We start from the raw sequence: 21808 nt of genomic DNA on the forward strand, positions 1-21808 counted from the left end.
TTCATCAGGGGGAATGATTAGATGCCACGACTATGCTAATACTCCTATTTATATCTCTCGGCCGCCTTTTTACTGGAGCCCAATGGGCGCGGCCATTTTCCCAGTGATTTTCTTAAACTCTATGTATGGTGAGTGTTTACACCTGTGTGTCTACTCAAATTATAACGTGATATCTGTCTGCCAGACATTGCTAACTGGGTCAGCTGTGATCTGTCTCTTGCTCTGCAGTTTCTAAACAGTGGCTGTTGGCTATACATTATATTGCTGAAAGTATACCTATTAGGCTAAATTAAAACCATGTTTTATTAATAATACAATATTAAAAATATAAAATTCAAAATTATAAATTTAACCAATAAAATAAAATAAAAAAATATTTTTTTTAAAAATCAAATAATAAAAGATAATAAAAAAATAAATAATAGAAAACGCATGTATGTTACTTCTCAAGTAACCTATTTGTCATTAATTATCTAATTCCTTCAATTTTGAGATATTATTTAACTTACATCTTTCTTTACATCTGGGTTTTGATTTTGTATTTAAGAAGGTATTACTTGAGGATATGATACTTGATATAACTTACATGCGTTTTGTGCTAGTCATAAATTCTCTAATTCTACCCTAAACTCACTCCACATATTCCTAAATTCATGTCAGATACATTACTTCAATCCCCAATCTATATATATTCAACGCCTCAAAGTTAGATTGGGAACTATTTCTATACTTATTTGTTACTAATAAAGCATGTAAGGTCAAACTCCTTATTTAACCCATTGGGAGCCAGACAGCCCATTTCATAGATCCACTTCGATTCTTTCTTGCTAATTTCCCTTATCAGGTTATCTCCCCTCCAGTGTTGTACATGTTTTTCTACACCCCAGAACTCTAATTTTCTTGCATCTTTATTGTGGTATTTTTTGAAATGCTGCGATAAGTGGTGATACTTGTATCCTCTGTTTATATTATATACATGTTCTTTTATTCTTTCCCTTAACATCCTTTTCGTGCGTCCAATGTAGATGAGATTACATGGGCATTTGAGGGCATAGATAACCCCTCTTGTATCACATGATATAAATTGCTGGATGGTGTATTCCTTTTCATTTAGGGGGTTCTGAAATGTAAATCTTCTCCTGGGGTTATTTTTCAGTCTGATGCAACTATAGCATCTACCACAGGTATAAAACCCTTTTCCTTGAAAAAAACTTATTTGTTGATGTTTAACAGGTGGTGCTATTATACTCTTCACCACTTTGTCCCTAATATTTGGAGCTTTTGTATATATAAACCTAGGTATTGTGGGAATATTATTTTTCAGGTGCTTATCTAATGCTAAGATCTTCCAATGTTTCTTTATTATGTTTTGTATTGATTTATACTGGGTATTATAACTCAACACTACCGCCAATTCCTCCTTTTCAGTATTCTCTTTATGTTTGTCTGCTATTAATACATTACGGTCCATAAGGCCTATTTGCTCCCTTTCTTTTTGTATTATTTCTTTCTTATATCCTTTATCAATAAATCTTTCTGATATTATTCCACTTTGTTCTACATAGTCTTTCATGTTTGTACAGTTCCTTTTTAATCTAATAAATTGGCCTCTAGGGATATTGCTTAGCCACGCTTTATGATGGCAGCTATCTATGGGGATATATGAGTTTCTATCAACAGATTTGAAATGATTCTTGGTATACAATTGTAATCCCTCTTTGTAGATTTGAATGTCTAAAAAATTAATAGAAGTTTCATGTATGTCATAGCTCAGTTTTATATTGGCTTCATTCATATTTAAATCGTTATAAAATTTCTCAAGTTCTACCTTTTCTCCACTCCATATCACCAAGAGGTCATCAATATACCTTTTGTATATTTTTATTCCTGGGTTCTTATTTTTGAACACTGATTCATCTTCCCATTTTGCCATATAAAGATTAGCGATGCTAGGGGCGAATTTAGCGCCCATAGCAACTCCTTTCCTTTGTGAATAGTATGTATTACCATACCAAAAATAATTATGAGTAAGGCAGAACTTTATACACCTTATGATGAATCTGTTGTGTCTGGTGGTGTTATTTCCATATTTATTAAGTGCCCATATAGCTGCTTCTATAGCCCCCTGATGGTCTATGTTAGTATACAGTGCTGCTACATCTGCTGTACTTAAAAGCGTGTTTTTATCTGTCAGTGTATCCTTAATTTCTTGTATCACATGTTTTGTATCCCTTAGATATGCTGTAGTTTTAGTGACCAATGGTTGTAGATGATAATCTACATATTCACCTAACCTCGCTGTGAGTGAATCTATTCCATTAATGATGGGCCTACCTGGCGGGTTGGTGTTGTCTTTGTGAATTTTCGGAACTGAATACATGATAGGTAGCCTACATACTGATGGTATTAGATATTGATGTTCTTTCTCATTAATAACTCCTTTCTTTTTCCCTTTTGTGACTAGTTTGATAAGCTGTTTCTTATATTCCTTAATAGGATTACTGATAAGCACTTCATATGTGTCTCTGTCATTAAGCATATCTGCCATTACTGATTCATAATAAATCCTTGATTGTATCACTATACCCCCTCCTTTGTCTGCTGGGCGTATTATTATGTCATCCCTCTTTTTCAATGAATCTAAACCTCTCTTTAAATTCACCTCTATTTTAGGTTTTTTAATTTTGAGAGATTCTAAATCTTGTAATACCATTTGTTTAAATGTGTCTATATATTTATTATCTCCAATCTGGGGATTAAACACTGATTTGTTTTTAAGTTGGCTATGCATAGTATTTTCTGTTGCTTCTGTGTTGTGTGTAATGGGGTTGTTGGCATAATACTTTTTAAGATTGAGTTTCCTGATCAATTTCTGAATGCTTACATATGTATCAAATTTATTTAATCCCTTTTGTGGGGCATACTTAAGACCCTTGCTAAGCGCATGTGTTTCTTCTTCTGTAAGGGGTAATCCACTGATATTGAAAATGCCTTCTCCCTTTAATTCCTTCTTCTTTTTTTGTTGTGACCTTCTTCCTCCTCTTTTCCCTCTCTTTCTTGTGTGTGTTGTGCTTCTTCTTCCCTCCCCCCTTGGGGATTCAAATCCCATCCTAAAAAAGGATTGGGGAGGGGTGAGTTGAATTCTTCCCTTTCCAGGGGTGAGTACCTGTTTTGTGTGGGTACTTGGTAGGGTTTGTTCATTACTGGGTATTGTGCTTGGTATTGTGCTTGGTATTGTGGCCTTTGTGGTTTAGGATAATATGGGCCTCTATTATAATCAGGTCTCCCATAGTATTCTTGTGTGTAATATCCTTGGGGGCCTCTCTGGTTGTGGCCTCTGTTGCCATTATAATATGGTTTCCCTCCTTGATATGGTTGAATCTGTGGGGGTCTATATGGTCCCGGATTATAATATGGTGGTCTCCAATTGTTGGGGTTCCCTCCTTTATACTGTGAATGTCCCTTATTATCTTTATTGGGTGTTTTGAACCCTATTGCTTTTTTAGGGGGTGGTTTCTCATTGGTTTTCACTGGTGTAGATTCTGTGGATTTGATCTCATTGGAATTAGGGTTAGTCTGCCATTTGAATACTGATTTTTGTTGGTAATCCTGGCTTACCCTTTGAAATTTTTTCTTTTTCTTATTCTTAATTTCTGTGTCTTTTTTCTGGACATTTTTATTCAACTGGGATAAGTATTTTGTAAACTCTGGGTGATCTTTGATGATCTCTACCTTATTTTGGTACTCCTTTATTACTTTTTCTATTTTTCTCATTTTTCTTTGTTTTCTTTTTATTAGGAATTGTAAAACCTCCATTCCTTTTTCACTAAAGAAATTGTACCATTCTTCCCTATCCCCCTCCTCCAATAAACCATCATTGATAGGTAATTCCCATCTAAGCTTCCTCGGGATCATTCTTTCTTTTATATATTTTTCCATGGTGGCTATATCCCACCAAATATTAATTTTCTTCTCCATAAGGCTCCCTAATTTTCTAAATGTATTATTAATTCCTGGATCCTCCTGTTCTTCTCCTAGAAATATATTGTTAAGATCTAGTTCTCTGTTCTCCAAGAATGTGAAAACCTCCATAATTTCTACTAACAAGTGATAAATGAGTGTGAATAAATATAAATGGTGAATGCTTGTGAGCTATTATGAAATGAGGTGTTCAATATGTGACTTTAGATGTCCTTATTTCTCACGTGAGGTTCGCTGGCACTTGCACTGACTCATATGCTAGTGTATATATAATATTTTCAAAATAGATAGTGCCGCGCTCCCATGTACCAATATGTATATCTTATACTTTCAAAGTGCTAATGAATAGCTTTCAAGATACTGCATGTATCAAACAATTATTACTAGTGACTCAAAACATCATTGTGAATATTAATCTTCATGCAAGTGACATTAATAACTGATAATCCTAAGGTGATAGTGCCTATTAAAGTACAGTGATATACAAATCAGAAATACTCCTCTATTCTACTGTGATCCTTATATTTATATTGTGCAAACACATATATATTATGTGCACGTGCTTATGATATATTCAATAAAAAAAAAAAAAAAAAAAAAAAAAAAAAAAAAAGTCTTTCAAAATAAATGTGCAGGTGGATTCTTGGTTCCCTCTCGCCGAGTGCTTAATGGTCTCCCTATGTGCTCACCTCTATATTTGCCTGAATAAATCCAGGCAAATACACTTTTTATCCTTCCAGGATAGATGGGATGGAATGATGCTCTTGAATTATCTCAGAAGGTGGATGTGGATTTATATTTGTTCTCCTGTAGTTGCTCATGAGTGGGTATACTGACCATCTCTCTGAGGATCTCCCAATTCCCCTCCTGGGGCTGTTTCCTTTTCCAGTCCTCCTTATATCAGCTCAAAGGGTGGTGTTCAATTGAGAAAGGAAGACAAACAGACCATAGTGTCTTATCCTTGTGCAAAAAGGGGGTTTATTGCTGCCAGTTGCACAGTAGTATACAATTGTAGTCCAGCATAAATGTGCTCTGCCTCTGTTCCTGCAGTGCTGTCTACCTGTGTCTGTATTCAGATCACCGAGCCTCTCCAGTGCAATGTCGTGACGTCAGAGCCCCTCCCCTACGCGTATCGTCACAGGGTCACGTGACTTCATCAGGGGGAATGATTAGATGCCACGACTATGCTAATACTCCTATTTATATCTCTCGGCCGCCTTTTTACTGGAGCCCAATGGGCGCGGCCATTTTCCCAGTGATTTTCTTAAACTCTATGTATGGTGAGTGTTTACACCTGTGTGTCTACTCAAATTATAACGTGATATCTGTCTGCCAGACATTGCTAACTGGGTCAGCTGTGATCTGTCTCTTGCTCTGCAGTTTCTAAACAGTGGCTGTTGGCTATACATTATATTGCTGAAAGTATACCTATTAGGCTAAATTAAAACCATGTTTTATTAATAATACAATATTAAAAATATAAAATTCAAAATTATAAATTTAACCAATAAAATAAAATAAAAAAATATTTTTTTAAAAATCAAATAATAAAAGATAATAAAAAAATAAATAATAGAAAACGCATGTATGTTACTTCTCAAGTAACCTATTTGTCATTAATTATCTAATTCCTTCAATTTTGAGATATTATTTAACTTACATCTTTCTTTACATCTGGGTTTTGATTTTGTATTTAAGAAGGTATTACTTGAGGATATGATACTTGATATAACTTACATGCGTTTTGTGCTAGTCATAAATTCTCTAATTCTACCCTAAACTCACTCCACATATTCCTAAATTCATGTCAGATACATTACTTCAATCCCCAATCTATATATATTCAACGCCTCAAAGTTAGATTGGGAACTATTTCTATACTTATTTGTTACTAATAAAGCATGTAAGGTCAAACTCCTTATTTAACCCATTGGGAGCCAGACAGCCCATTTCATAGATCCACTTCGATTCTTTCTTGCTAATTTCCCTTATCAGGTTATCTCCCCTCCAGTGTTGTACATGTTTTTCTACACCCCAGAACTCTAATTTTCTTGCATCTTTATTGTGGTATTTTTTGAAATGCTGCGATAAGTGGTGATACTTGTATCCTCTGTTTATATTATATACATGTTCTTTTATTCTTTCCCTTAACATCCTTTTCGTGCGTCCAATGTAGATGAGATTACATGGGCATTTGAGGGCATAGATAACCCCTCTTGTATCACATGATATAAATTGCTGGATGGTGTATTCCTTTTCATTTAGGGGGTTCTGAAATGTAAATCTTCTCCTGGGGTTATTTTTCAGTCTGATGCAACTATAGCATCTACCACAGGTATAAAACCCTTTTCCTTGAAAAAAACTTATTTGTTGATGTTTAACAGGTGGTGCTATTATACTCTTCACCACTTTGTCCCTAATATTTGGAGCTTTTGTATATATAAACCTAGGTATTGTGGGAATATTATTTTTCAGGTGCTTATCTAATGCTAAGATCTTCCAATGTTTCTTTATTATGTTTTGTATTGATTTATACTGGGTATTATAACTCAACACTACCGCCAATTCCTCCTTTTCAGTATTCTCTTTATGTTTGTCTGCTATTAATACATTACGGTCCATAAGGCCTATTTGCTCCCTTTCTTTTTGTATTATTTCTTTCTTATATCCTTTATCAATAAATCTTTCTGATATTATTCCACTTTGTTCTACATAGTCTTTCATGTTTGTACAGTTCCTTTTTAATCTAATAAATTGGCCTCTAGGGATATTGCTTAGCCACGCTTTATGATGGCAGCTATCTATGGGGATATATGAGTTTCTATCAACAGATTTGAAATGATTCTTGGTATACAATTGTAATCCCTCTTTGTAGATTTGAATGTCTAAAAAATTAATAGAAGTTTCATGTATGTCATAGCTCAGTTTTATATTGGCTTCATTCATATTTAAATCGTTATAAAATTTCTCAAGTTCTACCTTTTCTCCACTCCATATCACCAAGAGGTCATCAATATACCTTTTGTATATTTTTATTCCTGGGTTCTTATTTTTGAACACTGATTCATCTTCCCATTTTGCCATATAAAGATTAGCGATGCTAGGGGCGAATTTAGCGCCCATAGCAACTCCTTTCCTTTGTGAATAGTATGTATTACCATACCAAAAATAATTATGAGTAAGGCAGAACTTTATACACCTTATGATGAATCTGTTGTGTCTGGTGGTGTTATTTCCATATTTATTAAGTGCCCATATAGCTGCTTCTATAGCCCCCTGATGGTCTATGTTAGTATACAGTGCTGCTACATCTGCTGTACTTAAAAGCGTGTTTTTATCTGTCAGTGTATCCTTAATTTCTTGTATCACATGTTTTGTATCCCTTAGATATGCTGTAGTTTTAGTGACCAATGGTTGTAGATGATAATCTACATATTCACCTAACCTCGCTGTGAGTGAATCTATTCCATTAATGATGGGCCTACCTGGCGGGTTGGTGTTGTCTTTGTGAATTTTCGGAACTGAATACATGATAGGTAGCCTACATACTGATGGTATTAGATATTGATGTTCTTTCTCATTAATAACTCCTTTCTTTTTCCCTTTTGTGACTAGTTTGATAAGCTGTTTCTTATATTCCTTAATTCCTTACAGAAGAAGAAACACATGCGCTTAGCAAGGGTCTTAAGTATGCCCCACAAAAGGGATTAAATAAATTTGATACATATGTAAGCATTCAGAAATTGATCAGGAAACTCAATCTTAAAAAGTATTATGCCAACAACCCCATTACACACAACACAGAAGCAACAGAAAATACTATGCATAGCCAACTTAAAAACAAATCAGTGTTTAATCCCCAGATTGGAGATAATAAATATATAGACACATTTAAACAAATGGTATTACAAGATTTAGAATCTCTCAAAATTAAAAAACCTAAAATAGAGGTGAATTTAAAGAGAGGTTTAGATTCATTGAAAAAGAGGGATGACATAATAATACGCCCAGCAGACAAAGGAGGGGGTATAGTGATACAATCAAGGATTTATTATGAATCAGTAATGGCAGATATGCTTAATGACAGAGACACATATGAAGTGCTTATCAGTAATCCTATTAAGGAATATAAGAAACAGCTTATCAAACTAGTCACAAAAGGGAAAAAGAAAGGAGTTATTAATGAGAAAGAACATCAATATCTAATACCATCAGTATGTAGGCTACCTATCATGTATTCAGTTCCGAAAATTCACAAAGACAACACCAACCCGCCAGGTAGGCCCATCATTAATGGAATAGATTCACTCACAGCGAGGTTAGGTGAATATGTAGATTATCATCTACAACCATTGGTCACTAAAACTACAGCATATCTAAGGGATACAAAACATGTGATACAAGAAATTAAGGATACACTGACAGATAAAAACACGCTTTTAAGTACAGCAGATGTAGCAGCACTGTATACTAACATAGACCATCAGGGGGCTATAGAAGCAGCTATATGGGCACTTAATAAATATGGAAATAACACCACCAGACACAACAGATTCATCATAAGGTGTATAAAGTTCTGCCTTACTCATAATTATTTTTGGTATGGTAATACATACTATTCACAAAGGAAAGGAGTTGCTATGGGCGCTAAATTCGCCCCTAGCATCGCTAATCTTTATATGGCAAAATGGGAAGATGAATCAGTGTTCAAAAATAAGAACCCAGGAATAAAAATATACAAAAGGTATATTGATGACCTCTTGGTGATATGGAGTGGAGAAAAGGTAGAACTTGAGAAATTTTATAACGATTTAAATATGAATGAAGCCAATATAAAACTGAGCTATGACATACATGAAACTTCTATTAATTTTTTAGACATTCAAATCTACAAAGAGGGATTACAATTGTATACCAAGAATCATTTCAAATCTGTTGATAGAAACTCATATATCCCCATAGATAGCTGCCATCATAAAGCGTGGCTAAGCAATATCCCTAGAGGCCAATTTATTAGATTAAAAAGGAACTGTACAAACATGAAAGACTATGTAGAACAAAGTGGAATAATATCAGAAAGATTTATTGATAAAGGATATAAGAAAGAAATAATACAAAAAGAAAGGGAGCAAATAGGCCTTATGGACCGTAATGTATTAATAGCAGACAAACATAAAGAGAATACTGAAAAGGAGGAATTGGCGGTAGTGTTGAGTTATAATACCCAGTATAAATCAATACAAAACATAATAAAGAAACATTGGAAGATCTTAGCATTAGATAAGCACCTGAAAAATAATATTCCCACAATACCTAGGTTTATATATACAAAAGCTCCAAATATTAGGGACAAAGTGGTGAAGAGTATAATAGCACCACCTGTTAAACATCAACAAATAAGTTTTTTTCAAGGAAAAGGGTTTTATACCTGTGGTAGATGCTATAGTTGCATCAGACTGAAAAATAACCCCAGGAGAAGATTTACATTTCAGAACCCCCTAAATGAAAAGGAATACACCATCCAGCAATTTATATCATGTGATACAAGAGGGGTTATCTATGCCCTCAAATGCCCATGTAATCTCATCTACATTGGACGCACGAAAAGGATGTTAAGGGAAAGAATAAAAGAACATGTATATAATATAAACAGAGGATACAAGTATCACCACTTATCGCAGCATTTCAAAAAATACCACAATAAAGATGCAAGAAAATTAGAGTTCTGGGGTGTAGAAAAACATGTACAACACTGGAGGGGAGATAACCTGATAAGGGAAATTAGCAAGAAAGAATCGAAGTGGATCTATGAAATGGGCTGTCTGGCTCCCAATGGGTTAAATAAGGAGTTTGACCTTACATGCTTTATTAGTAACAAATAAGTATAGAAATAGTTCCCAATCTAACTTTGAGGCGTTGAATATATATAGATTGGGGATTGAAGTAATGTATCTGACATGAATTTAGGAATATGTGGAGTGAGTTTAGGGTAGAATTAGAGAATTTATGACTAGCACAAAACGCATGTAAGTTATATCAAGTATCATATCCTCAAGTAATACCTTCTTAAATACAAAATCAAAACCCAGATGTAAAGAAAGATGTAAGTTAAATAATATCTCAAAATTGAAGGAATTAGATAATTAATGACAAATAGGTTACTTGAGAAGTAACATACATGCGTTTTCTATTATTTATTTTTTTATTATCTTTTATTATTTGATTTTTAAAAAAATATTTTTTTATTTTATTTTATTGGTTAAATTTATAATTTTGAATTTTATATTTTTAATATTGTATTATTAATAAAACATGGTTTTAATTTAGCCTAATAGGTATACTTTCAGCAATATAATGTATAGCCAACAGCCACTGTTTAGAAACTGCAGAGCAAGAGACAGATCACAGCTGACCCAGTTAGCAATGTCTGGCAGACAGATATCACGTTATAATTTGAGTAGACACACAGGTGTAAACACTCACCATACATAGAGTTTAAGAAAATCACTGGGAAAATGGCCGCGCCCATTGGGCTCCAGTAAAAAGGCGGCCGAGAGATATAAATAGGAGTATTAGCATAGTCGTGGCATCTAATCATTCCCCCTGATGAAGTCACGTGACCCTGTGACGATACGCGTAGGGGAGGGGCTCTGACGTCACGACATTGCACTGGAGAGGCTCGGTGATCTGAATACAGACACAGGTAGACAGCACTGCAGGAACAGAGGCAGAGCACATTTATGCTGGACTACAATTGTATACTACTGTGCAACTGGCAGCAATAAACCCCCTTTTTGCACAAGGATAAGACACTATGGTCTGTTTGTCTTCCTTTCTCAATTGAACAACACCCTTTGAGCTGATATAAGGAGGACTGGAAAAGGAAACAGCCCCAGGAGGGGAATTGGGAGATCCTCAGAGAGATGGTCAGTATACCCACTCATGAGCAACTACAGGAGAACAAATATAAATCCACATCCACCTTCTGAGATAATTCAAGAGCATCATTCCATCCCATCTATCCTGGAAGGATAAAAAGTGTATTTGCCTGGATTTATTCAGGCAAATATAGAGGTGAGCACATAGGGAGACCATTAAGCACTCGGCGAGAGGGAACCAAGAATCCACCTGCACATTTATTTTGAAAGACTTTTTTTTTTTTTTTTTTTTTTTTTTTTTTTTTTTATTGAATATATCATAAGCACGTGCACATAATATATATGTGTTTGCACAATATAAATATAAGGATCACAGTAGAATAGAGGAGTATTTCTGATTTGTATATCACTGTACTTTAATAGGCACTATCACCTTAGGATTATCAGTTATTAATGTCACTTGCATGAAGATTAATATTCACAATGATGTTTTGAGTCACTAGTAATAATTGTTTGATACATGCAGTATCTTGAAAGCTATTCATTAGCACTTTGAAAGTATAAGATATACATATTGGTACATGGGAGCGCGGCACTATCTATTTTGAAAATATTATATATACACTAGCATATGAGTCAGTGCAAGTGCCAGCGAACCTCACGTGAGAAATAAGGACATCTAAAGTCACATATTGAACACCTCATTTCATAATAGCTCACAAGCATTCACCATTTATATTTATTCACACTCATTTATCACTTGTTAGTAGAAATTATGGAGGTTTTCACATTCTTGGAGAACAGAGAACTAGATCTTAACAATATATTTCTAGGAGAAGAACAGGAGGATCCAGGAATTAATAATACATTTAGAAAATTAGGGAGCCTTATGGAGAAGAAAATTAATATTTGGTGGGATATAGCCACCATGGAAAAATATATAAAAGAAAGAATGATCCCGAGGAAGCTTAGATGGGAATTACCTATCAATGATGGTTTATTGGAGGAGGGGGATAGGGAAGAATGGTACAATTTCTTTAGTGAAAAAGGAATGGAGGTTTTACAATTCCTAATAAAAAGAAAACAAAGAAAAATGAGAAAAATAGAAAAAGTAATAAAGGAGTACCAAAATAAGGTAGAGATCATCAAAGATCACCCAGAGTTTACAAAATACTTATCCCAGTTGAATAAAAATGTCCAGAAAAAAGACACAGAAATTAAGAATAAGAAAAAGAAAAAATTTCAAAGGGTAAGCCAGGATTACCAACAAAAATCAGTATTCAAATGGCAGACTAACCCTAATTCCAATGAGATCAAATCCACAGAATCTACACCAGTGAAAACCAATGAGAAACCACCCCCTAAAAAAGCAATAGGGTTCAAAACACCCAATAAAGATAATAAGGGGCATTCACAGTATAAAGGAGGGAACCCCAACAATTGGAGACCACCATATTATAATCCGGGACCATATAGACCCCCACAGATTCAACCATATCAAGGAGGGAAACCATATTATAATGGCAACAGAGGCCACAACCAGAGAGGCCCCCAAGGATATTACACACAAGAATACTATGGGAGACCTGATTATAATAGAGGCCCATATTATCCTAAACCACAAAGGCCACAATACCAAGCACAATACCAAGCACAATACCCAGTAATGAACAAACCCTACCAAGTACCCACACAAAACAGGTACTCACCCCTGGAAAGGGAAGAATTCAACTCACCCCTCCCCAATCCTTTTTTAGGATGGGATTTGAATCCCCAAGGGGGGAGGGAAGAAGAAGCACAACACACACAAGAAAGAGAGGGAAAAGAGGAGGAAGAAGGTCACAACAAAAAAAGAAGAAGGAATTAAAGGGAGAAGGCATTTTCAATATCAGTGGATTACCCCTTACAGAAGAAGAAACACATGCGCTTAGCAAGGGTCTTAAGTATGCCCCACAAAAGGGATTAAATAAATTTGATACATATGTAAGCATTCAGAAATTGATCAGGAAACTCAATCTTAAAAAGTATTATGCCAACAACCCCATTACACACAACACAGAAGCAACAGAAAATACTATGCATAGCCAACTTAAAAACAAATCAGTGTTTAATCCCCAGATTGGAGATAATAAATATATAGACACATTTAAACAAATGGTATTACAAGATTTAGAATCTCTCAAAATTAAAAAACCTAAAATAGAGGTGAATTTAAAGAGAGGTTTAGATTCATTGAAAAAGAGGGATGACATAATAATACGCCCAGCAGACAAAGGAGGGGGTATAGTGATACAATCAAGGATTTATTATGAATCAGTAATGGCAGATATGCTTAATGACAGAGACACATATGAAGTGCTTATCAGTAATCCTATTAAGGAATATAAGAAACAGCTTATCAAACTAGTCACAAAAGGGAAAAAGAAAGGAGTTATTAATGAGAAAGAACATCAATATCTAATACCATCAGTATGTAGGCTACCTATCATGTATTCAGTTCCGAAAATTCACAAAGACAACACCAACCCGCCAGGTAGGCCCATCATTAATGGAATAGATTCACTCACAGCGAGGTTAGGTGAATATGTAGATTATCATCTACAACCATTGGTCACTAAAACTACAGCATATCTAAGGGATACAAAACATGTGATACAAGAAATTAAGGATACACTGACAGATAAAAACACGCTTTTAAGTACAGCAGATGTAGCAGCACTGTATACTAACATAGACCATCAGGGGGCTATAGAAGCAGCTATATGGGCACTTAATAAATATGGAAATAACACCACCAGACACAACAGATTCATCATAAGGTGTATAAAGTTCTGCCTTACTCATAATTATTTTTGGTATGGTAATACATACTATTCACAAAGGAAAGGAGTTGCTATGGGCGCTAAATTCGCCCCTAGCATCGCTAATCTTTATATGGCAAAATGGGAAGATGAATCAGTGTTCAAAAATAAGAACCCAGGAATAAAAATATACAAAAGGTATATTGATGACCTCTTGGTGATATGGAGTGGAGAAAAGGTAGAACTTGAGAAATTTTATAACGATTTAAATATGAATGAAGCCAATATAAAACTGAGCTATGACATACATGAAACTTCTATTAATTTTTTAGACATTCAAATCTACAAAGAGGGATTACAATTGTATACCAAGAATCATTTCAAATCTGTTGATAGAAACTCATATATCCCCATAGATAGCTGCCATCATAAAGCGTGGCTAAGCAATATCCCTAGAGGCCAATTTATTAGATTAAAAAGGAACTGTACAAACATGAAAGACTATGTAGAACAAAGTGGAATAATATCAGAAAGATTTATTGATAAAGGATATAAGAAAGAAATAATACAAAAAGAAAGGGAGCAAATAGGCCTTATGGACCGTAATGTATTAATAGCAGACAAACATAAAGAGAATACTGAAAAGGAGGAATTGGCGGTAGTGTTGAGTTATAATACCCAGTATAAATCAATACAAAACATAATAAAGAAACATTGGAAGATCTTAGCATTAGATAAGCACCTGAAAAATAATATTCCCACAATACCTAGGTTTATATATACAAAAGCTCCAAATATTAGGGACAAAGTGGTGAAGAGTATAATAGCACCACCTGTTAAACATCAACAAATAAGTTTTTTTCAAGGAAAAGGGTTTTATACCTGTGGTAGATGCTATAGTTGCATCAGACTGAAAAATAACCCCAGGAGAAGATTTACATTTCAGAACCCCCTAAATGAAAAGGAATACACCATCCAGCAATTTATATCATGTGATACAAGAGGGGTTATCTATGCCCTCAAATGCCCATGTAATCTCATCTACATTGGACGCACGAAAAGGATGTTAAGGGAAAGAATAAAAGAACATGTATATAATATAAACAGAGGATACAAGTATCACCACTTATCGCAGCATTTCAAAAAATACCACAATAAAGATGCAAGAAAATTAGAGTTCTGGGGTGTAGAAAAACATGTACAACACTGGAGGGGAGATAACCTGATAAGGGAAATTAGCAAGAAAGAATCGAAGTGGATCTATGAAATGGGCTGTCTGGCTCCCAATGGGTTAAATAAGGAGTTTGACCTTACATGCTTTATTAGTAACAAATAAGTATAGAAATAGTTCCCAATCTAACTTTGAGGCGTTGAATATATATAGATTGGGGATTGAAGTAATGTATCTGACATGAATTTAGGAATATGTGGAGTGAGTTTAGGGTAGAATTAGAGAATTTATGACTAGCACAAAACGCATGTAAGTTATATCAAGTATCATATCCTCAAGTAATACCTTCTTAAATACAAAATCAAAACCCAGATGTAAAGAAAGATGTAAGTTAAATAATATCTCAAAATTGAAGGAATTAGATAATTAATGACAAATAGGTTACTTGAGAAGTAACATACATGCGTTTTCTATTATTTATTTTTTTATTATCTTTTATTATTTGATTTTTAAAAAAATATTTTTTTATTTTATTTTATTGGTTAAATTTATAATTTTGAATTTTATATTTTTAATATTGTATTATTAATAAAACATGGTTTTAATTTAGCCTAATAGGTATACTTTCAGCAATATAATGTATAGCCAACAGCCACTGTTTAGAAACTGCAGAGCAAGAGACAGATCACAGCTGACCCAGTTAGCAATGTCTGGCAGACAGATATCACGTTATAATTTGAGTAGACACACAGGTGTAAACACTCACCATACATAGAGTTTAAGAAAATCACTGGGAAAATGGCCGCGCCCATTGGGCTCCAGTAAAAAGGCGGCCGAGAGATATAAATAGGAGTATTAGCATAGTCGTGGCATCTAATCATTCCCCCTGATGAAGTCACGTGACCCTGTGACGATACGCGTAGGGGAGGGGCTCTGACGTCACGACATTGCACTGGAGAGGCTCGGTGATCTGAATACAGACACAGGTAGACAGCACTGCAGGAACAGAGGCAGAGCACATTTATGCTGGACTACAATTGTATACTACTGTGCAACTGGCAGCAATAAACCCCCTTTTTGCACAAGGATAAGACACTATGGTCTGTTTGTCTTCCTTTCTCAATTGAACAACACCCTTTGAGCTGATATAAGGAGGACTGGAAAAGGAAACAGCCCCAGGAGGGGAATTGGGAGATCCTCAGAGAGATGGTCAGTATACCCACTCATGAGCAACTACAGGAGAACAAATATAAATCCACATCCACCTTCTGAGATAATTCAAGAGCATCATTCCATCCCATCTATCCTGGAAGGATAAAAAGTGTATTTGCCTGGATTTATTCAGGCAAATATAGAGGTGAGCACATAGGGAGACCATTAAGCACTCGGCGAGAGGGAACCAAGAATCCACCTGCACATTTATTTTGAAAGACTTTTTTTTTTTTTTTTTTTTTTTTTTTTTTTTTTTTATTGAATATATCATAAGCACGTGCACATAATATATATGTGTTTGCACAATATAAATATAAGGATCACAGTAGAATAGAGGAGTATTTCTGATTTGTATATCACTGTACTTTAATAGGCACTATCACCTTAGGATTATCAGTTATTAATGTCACTTGCATGAAGATTAATATTCACAATGATGTTTTGAGTCACTAGTAATAATTGTTTGATACATGCAGTATCTTGAAAGCTATTCATTAGCACTTTGAAAGTATAAGATATACATATTGGTACATGGGAGCGCGGCACTATCTATTTTGAAAATATTATATATACACTAGCATATGAGTCAGTGCAAGTGCCAGCGAACCTCACGTGAGAAATAAGGACATCTAAAGTCACATATTGAACACCTCATTTCATAATAGCTCACAAGCATTCACCATTTATATTTATTCACACTCATTTATCACTTGTTAGTAGAAATTATGGAGGTTTTCACATTCTTGGAGAACAGAGAACTAGATCTTAACAATATATTTCTAGGAGAAGAACAGGAGGATCCAGGAATTAATAATACATTTAGAAAATTAGGGAGCCTTATGGAGAAGAAAATTAATATTTGGTGGGATATAGCCACCATGGAAAAATATATAAAAGAAAGAATGATCCCGAGGAAGCTTAGATGGGAATTACCTATCAATGATGGTTTATTGGAGGAGGGGGATAGGGAAGAATGGTACAATTTCTTTAGTGAAAAAGGAATGGAGGTTTTACAATTCCTAATAAAAAGAAAACAAAGAAAAATGAGAAAAATAGAAAAAGTAATAAAGGAGTACCAAAATAAGGTAGAGATCATCAAAGATCACCCAGAGTTTACAAAATACTTATCCCAGTTGAATAAAAATGTCCAGAAAAAAGACACAGAAATTAAGAATAAGAAAAAGAAAAAATTTCAAAGGGTAAGCCAGGATTACCAACAAAAATCAGTATTCAAATGGCAGACTAACCCTAATTCCAATGAGATCAAATCCACAGAATCTACACCAGTGAAAACCAATGAGAAACCACCCCCTAAAAAAGCAATAGGGTTCAAAACACCCAATAAAGATAATAAGGGACATTCACAGTATAAAGGAGGGAACCCCAACAATTGGAGACCACCATATTATAATCCGGGACCATATAGACCCCCACAGATTCAACCATATCAAGGAGGGAAACCATATTATAATGGCAACAGAGGCCACAACCAGAGAGGCCCCCAAGGATATTACACACAAGAATACTATGGGAGACCTGATTATAATAGAGGCCCATATTATCCTAAACCACAAAGGCCACAATACCAAGCACAATACCAAGCACAATACCCAGTAATGAACAAACCCTACCAAGTACCCACACAAAACAGGTACTCACCCCTGGAAAGGGAAGAATTCAACTCACCCCTCCCCAATCCTTTTTTAGGATGGGATTTGAATCCCCAAGGGGGGAGGGAAGAAGAAGCACAACACACACAAGAAAGAGAGGGAAAAGAGGAGGAAGAAGGTCACAACAAAAAAAGAAGAAGGAATTAAAGGGAGAAGGCATTTTCAATATCAGTGGATTACCCCTTACAGAAGAAGAAACACATGCGCTTAGCAAGGGTCTTAAGTATGCCCCACAAAAGGGATTAAATAAATTTGATACATATGTAAGCATTCAGAAATTGATCAGGAAACTCAATCTTAAAAAGTATTATGCCAACAACCCCATTACACACAACACAGAAGCAACAGAAAATACTATGCATAGCCAACTTAAAAACAAATCAGTGTTTAATCCCCAGATTGGAGATAATAAATATATAGACACATTTAAACAAATGGTATTACAAGATTTAGAATCTCTCAAAATTAAAAAACCTAAAATAGAGGTGAATTTAAAGAGAGGTTTAGATTCATTGAAAAAGAGGGATGACATAATAATACGCCCAGCAGACAAAGGAGGGGGTATAGTGATACAATCAAGGATTTATTATGAATCAGTAATGGCAGATATGCTTAATGACAGAGACACATATGAAGTGCTTATCAGTAATCCTATTAAGGAATATAAGAAACAGCTTATCAAACTAGTCACAAAAGGGAAAAAGAAAGGAGTTATTAATGAGAAAGAACATCAATATCTAATACCATCAGTATGTAGGCTACCTATCATGTATTCAGTTCCGAAAATTCACAAAGACAACACCAACCCGCCAGGTAGGCCCATCATTAATGGAATAGATTCACTCACAGCGAGGTTAGGTGAATATGTAGATTATCATCTACAACCATTGGTCACTAAAACTACAGCATATCTAAGGGATACAAAACATGTGATACAAGAAATTAAGGATACACTGACAGATAAAAACACGCTTTTAAGTACAGCAGATGTAGCAGCACTGTATACTAACATAGACCATCAGGGGGCTATAGAAGCAGCTATATGGGCACTTAATAAATATGGAAATAACACCACCAGACACAACAGATTCATCATAAGGTGTATAAAGTTCTGCCTTACTCATAATTATTTTTGGTATGGTAATACATACTATTCACAAAGGAAAGGAGTTGCTATGGGCGCTAAATTCGCCCCTAGCATCGCTAATCTTTATATGGCAAAATGGGAAGATGAATCAGTGTTCAAAAATAAGAACCCAGGAATAAAAATATACAAAAGGTATATTGATGACCTCTTGGTGATATGGAGTGGAGAAAAGGTAGAACTTGAGAAATTTTATAACGATTTAAATATGAATGAAGCCAATATAAAACTGAGCTATGACATACATGAAACTTCTATTAATTTTTTAGACATTCAAATCTACAAAGAGGGATTACAATTGTATACCAAGAATCATTTCAAATCTGTTGATAGAAACTCATATATCCCCATAGATAGCTGCCATCATAAAGCGTGGCTAAGCAATATCCCTAGAGGCCAATTTATTAGATTAAAAAGGAACTGTACAAACATGAAAGACTATGTAGAACAAAGTGGAATAATATCAGAAAGATTTATTGATAAAGGATATAAGAAAGAAATAATACAAAAAGAAAGGGAGCAAATAGGCCTTATGGACCGTAATGTATTAATAGCAGACAAACATAAAGAGAATACTGAAAAGGAGGAATTGGCGGTAGTGTTGAGTTATAATACCCAGTATAAATCAATACAAAACATAATAAAGAAACATTGGAAGATCTTAGCATTAGATAAGCACCTGAAAAATAATATTCCCACAATACCTAGGTTTATATATACAAAAGCTCCAAATATTAGGGACAAAGTGGTGAAGAGTATAATAGCACCACCTGTTAAACATCAACAAATAAGTTTTTTTCAAGGAAAAGGGTTTTATACCTGTGGTAGATGCTATAGTTGCATCAGACTGAAAAATAACCCCAGGAGAAGATTTACATTTCAGAACCCCCTAAATGAAAAGGAATACACCATCCAGCAATTTATATCATGTGATACAAGAGGGGTTATCTATGCCCTCAAATGCCCATGTAATCTCATCTACATTGGACGCACGAAAAGGATGTTAAGGGAAAGAATAAAAGAACATGTATATAATATAAACAGAGGATACAAGTATCACCACTTATCGCAGCATTTCAAAAAATACCACAATAAAGATGCAAGAAAATTAGAGTTCTGGGGTGTAGAAAAACATGTACAACACTGGAGGGGAGATAACCTGATAAGGGAAATTAGCAAGAAAGAATCGAAGTGGATCTATGAAATGGGCTGTCTGGCTCCCAATGGGTTAAATAAGGAGTTTGACCTTACATGCTTTATTAGTAACAAATAAGTATAGAAATAGTTCCCAATCTAACTTTGAGGCGTTGAATATATATAGATTGGGGATTGAAGTAATGTATCTGACATGAATTTAGGAATATGTGGAGTGAGTTTAGGGTAGAATTAGAGAATTTATGACTAGCACAAAACGCATGTAAGTTATATCAAGTATCATATCCTCAAGTAATACCTTCTTAAATACAAAATCAAAACCCAGATGTAAAGAAAGATGTAAGTTAAATAATATCTCAAAATTGAAGGAATTAGATAATTAATGACAAATAGGTTACTTGAGAAGTAACATACATGCGTTTTCTATTATTTATTTTTTTATTATCTTTTATTATTTGATTTTTAAAAAAATATTTTTTTATTTTATTTTATTGGTTAAATTTATAATTTTGAATTTTATATTTTTAATATTGTATTATTAATAAAACATGGTTTTAATTTAGCCTAATAGGTATACTTTCAGCAATATAATGTATAGCCAACAGCCACTGTTTAGAAACTGCAGAGCAAGAGACAGATCACAGCTGACCCAGTTAGCAATGTCTGGCAGACAGATATCACGTTATAATTTGAGTAGACACACAGGTGTAAACACTCACCATACATAGAGTTTAAGAAAATCACTGGGAAAATGGCCGCGCCCATTGGGCTCCAGTAAAAAGGCGGCCGAGAGATATAAATAGGAGTATTAGCATAGTCGTGGCATCTAATCATTCCCCCTGATGAAGTCACGTGACCCTGTGACGATACGCGTAGGGGAGGGGCTCTGACGTCACGACATTGCACTGGAGAGGCTCGGTGATCTGAATACAGACACAGGTAGACAGCACTGCAGGAACAGAGGCAGAGCACATTTATGCTGGACTACAATTGTATACTACTGTGCAACTGGCAGCAATAAACCCCCTTTTTGCACAAGGATAAGACACTATGGTCTGTTTGTCTTCCTTTCTCAATTGAACAACACCCTTTGAGCTGATATAAGGAGGACTGGAAAAGGAAACAGCCCCAGGAGGGGAATTGGGAGATCCTCAGAGAGATGGTCAGTATACCCACTCATGAGCAACTACAGGAGAACAAATATAAATCCACATCCACCTTCTGAGATAATTCAAGAGCATCATTCCATCCCATCTATCCTGGAAGGATAAAAAGTGTATTTGCCTGGATTTATTCAGGCAAATATAGAGGTGAGCACATAGGGAGACCATTAAGCACTCGGCGAGAGGGAACCAAGAATCCACCTGCACATTTATTTTGAAAGACTTTTTTTTTTTTTTTTTTTTTTTTTTTTTATTGAATATATCATAAGCACGTGCACATAATATATATGTGTTTGCACAATATAAATATAAGGATCACAGTAGAATAGAGGAGTATTTCTGATTTGTATATCACTGTACTTTAATAGGCACTATCACCTTAGGATTATCAGTTATTAATGTCACTTGCATGAAGATTAATATTCACAATGATGTTTTGAGTCACTAGTAATAATTGTTTGATACATGCAGTATCTTGAAAGCTATTCATTAGCACTTTGAAAGTATAAGATATACATATTGGTACATGGGAGCGCGGCACTATCTATTTTGAAAATATTATATATACACTAGCATATGAGTCAGTGCAAGTGCCAGCGAACCTCACGTGAGAAATAAGGACATCTAAAGTCA

General features: G+C 34.8%; 1 protein-coding gene across 1 annotated transcript in view; it reads right to left on the reverse strand.

The window, feature by feature from the left end:
• Positions 1-21808, reverse strand: part of LOC149449022 (uncharacterized) — a 52126-nt gene that overhangs the window by 30046 nt on the left and 272 nt on the right. The gene's annotated exons all lie outside the window — the stretch shown is intronic.

The sequence above is a fragment of the Staurois parvus genome, unplaced genomic scaffold (genome assembly GCF_062004578.1).
Source record: "Staurois parvus isolate SC_StPar_1 unplaced genomic scaffold, SC_StPar_1.0 ptg000641l, whole genome shotgun sequence".
In the NCBI taxonomy this organism is placed as follows: domain Eukaryota; kingdom Metazoa; phylum Chordata; class Amphibia; order Anura; family Ranidae; genus Staurois; species Staurois parvus.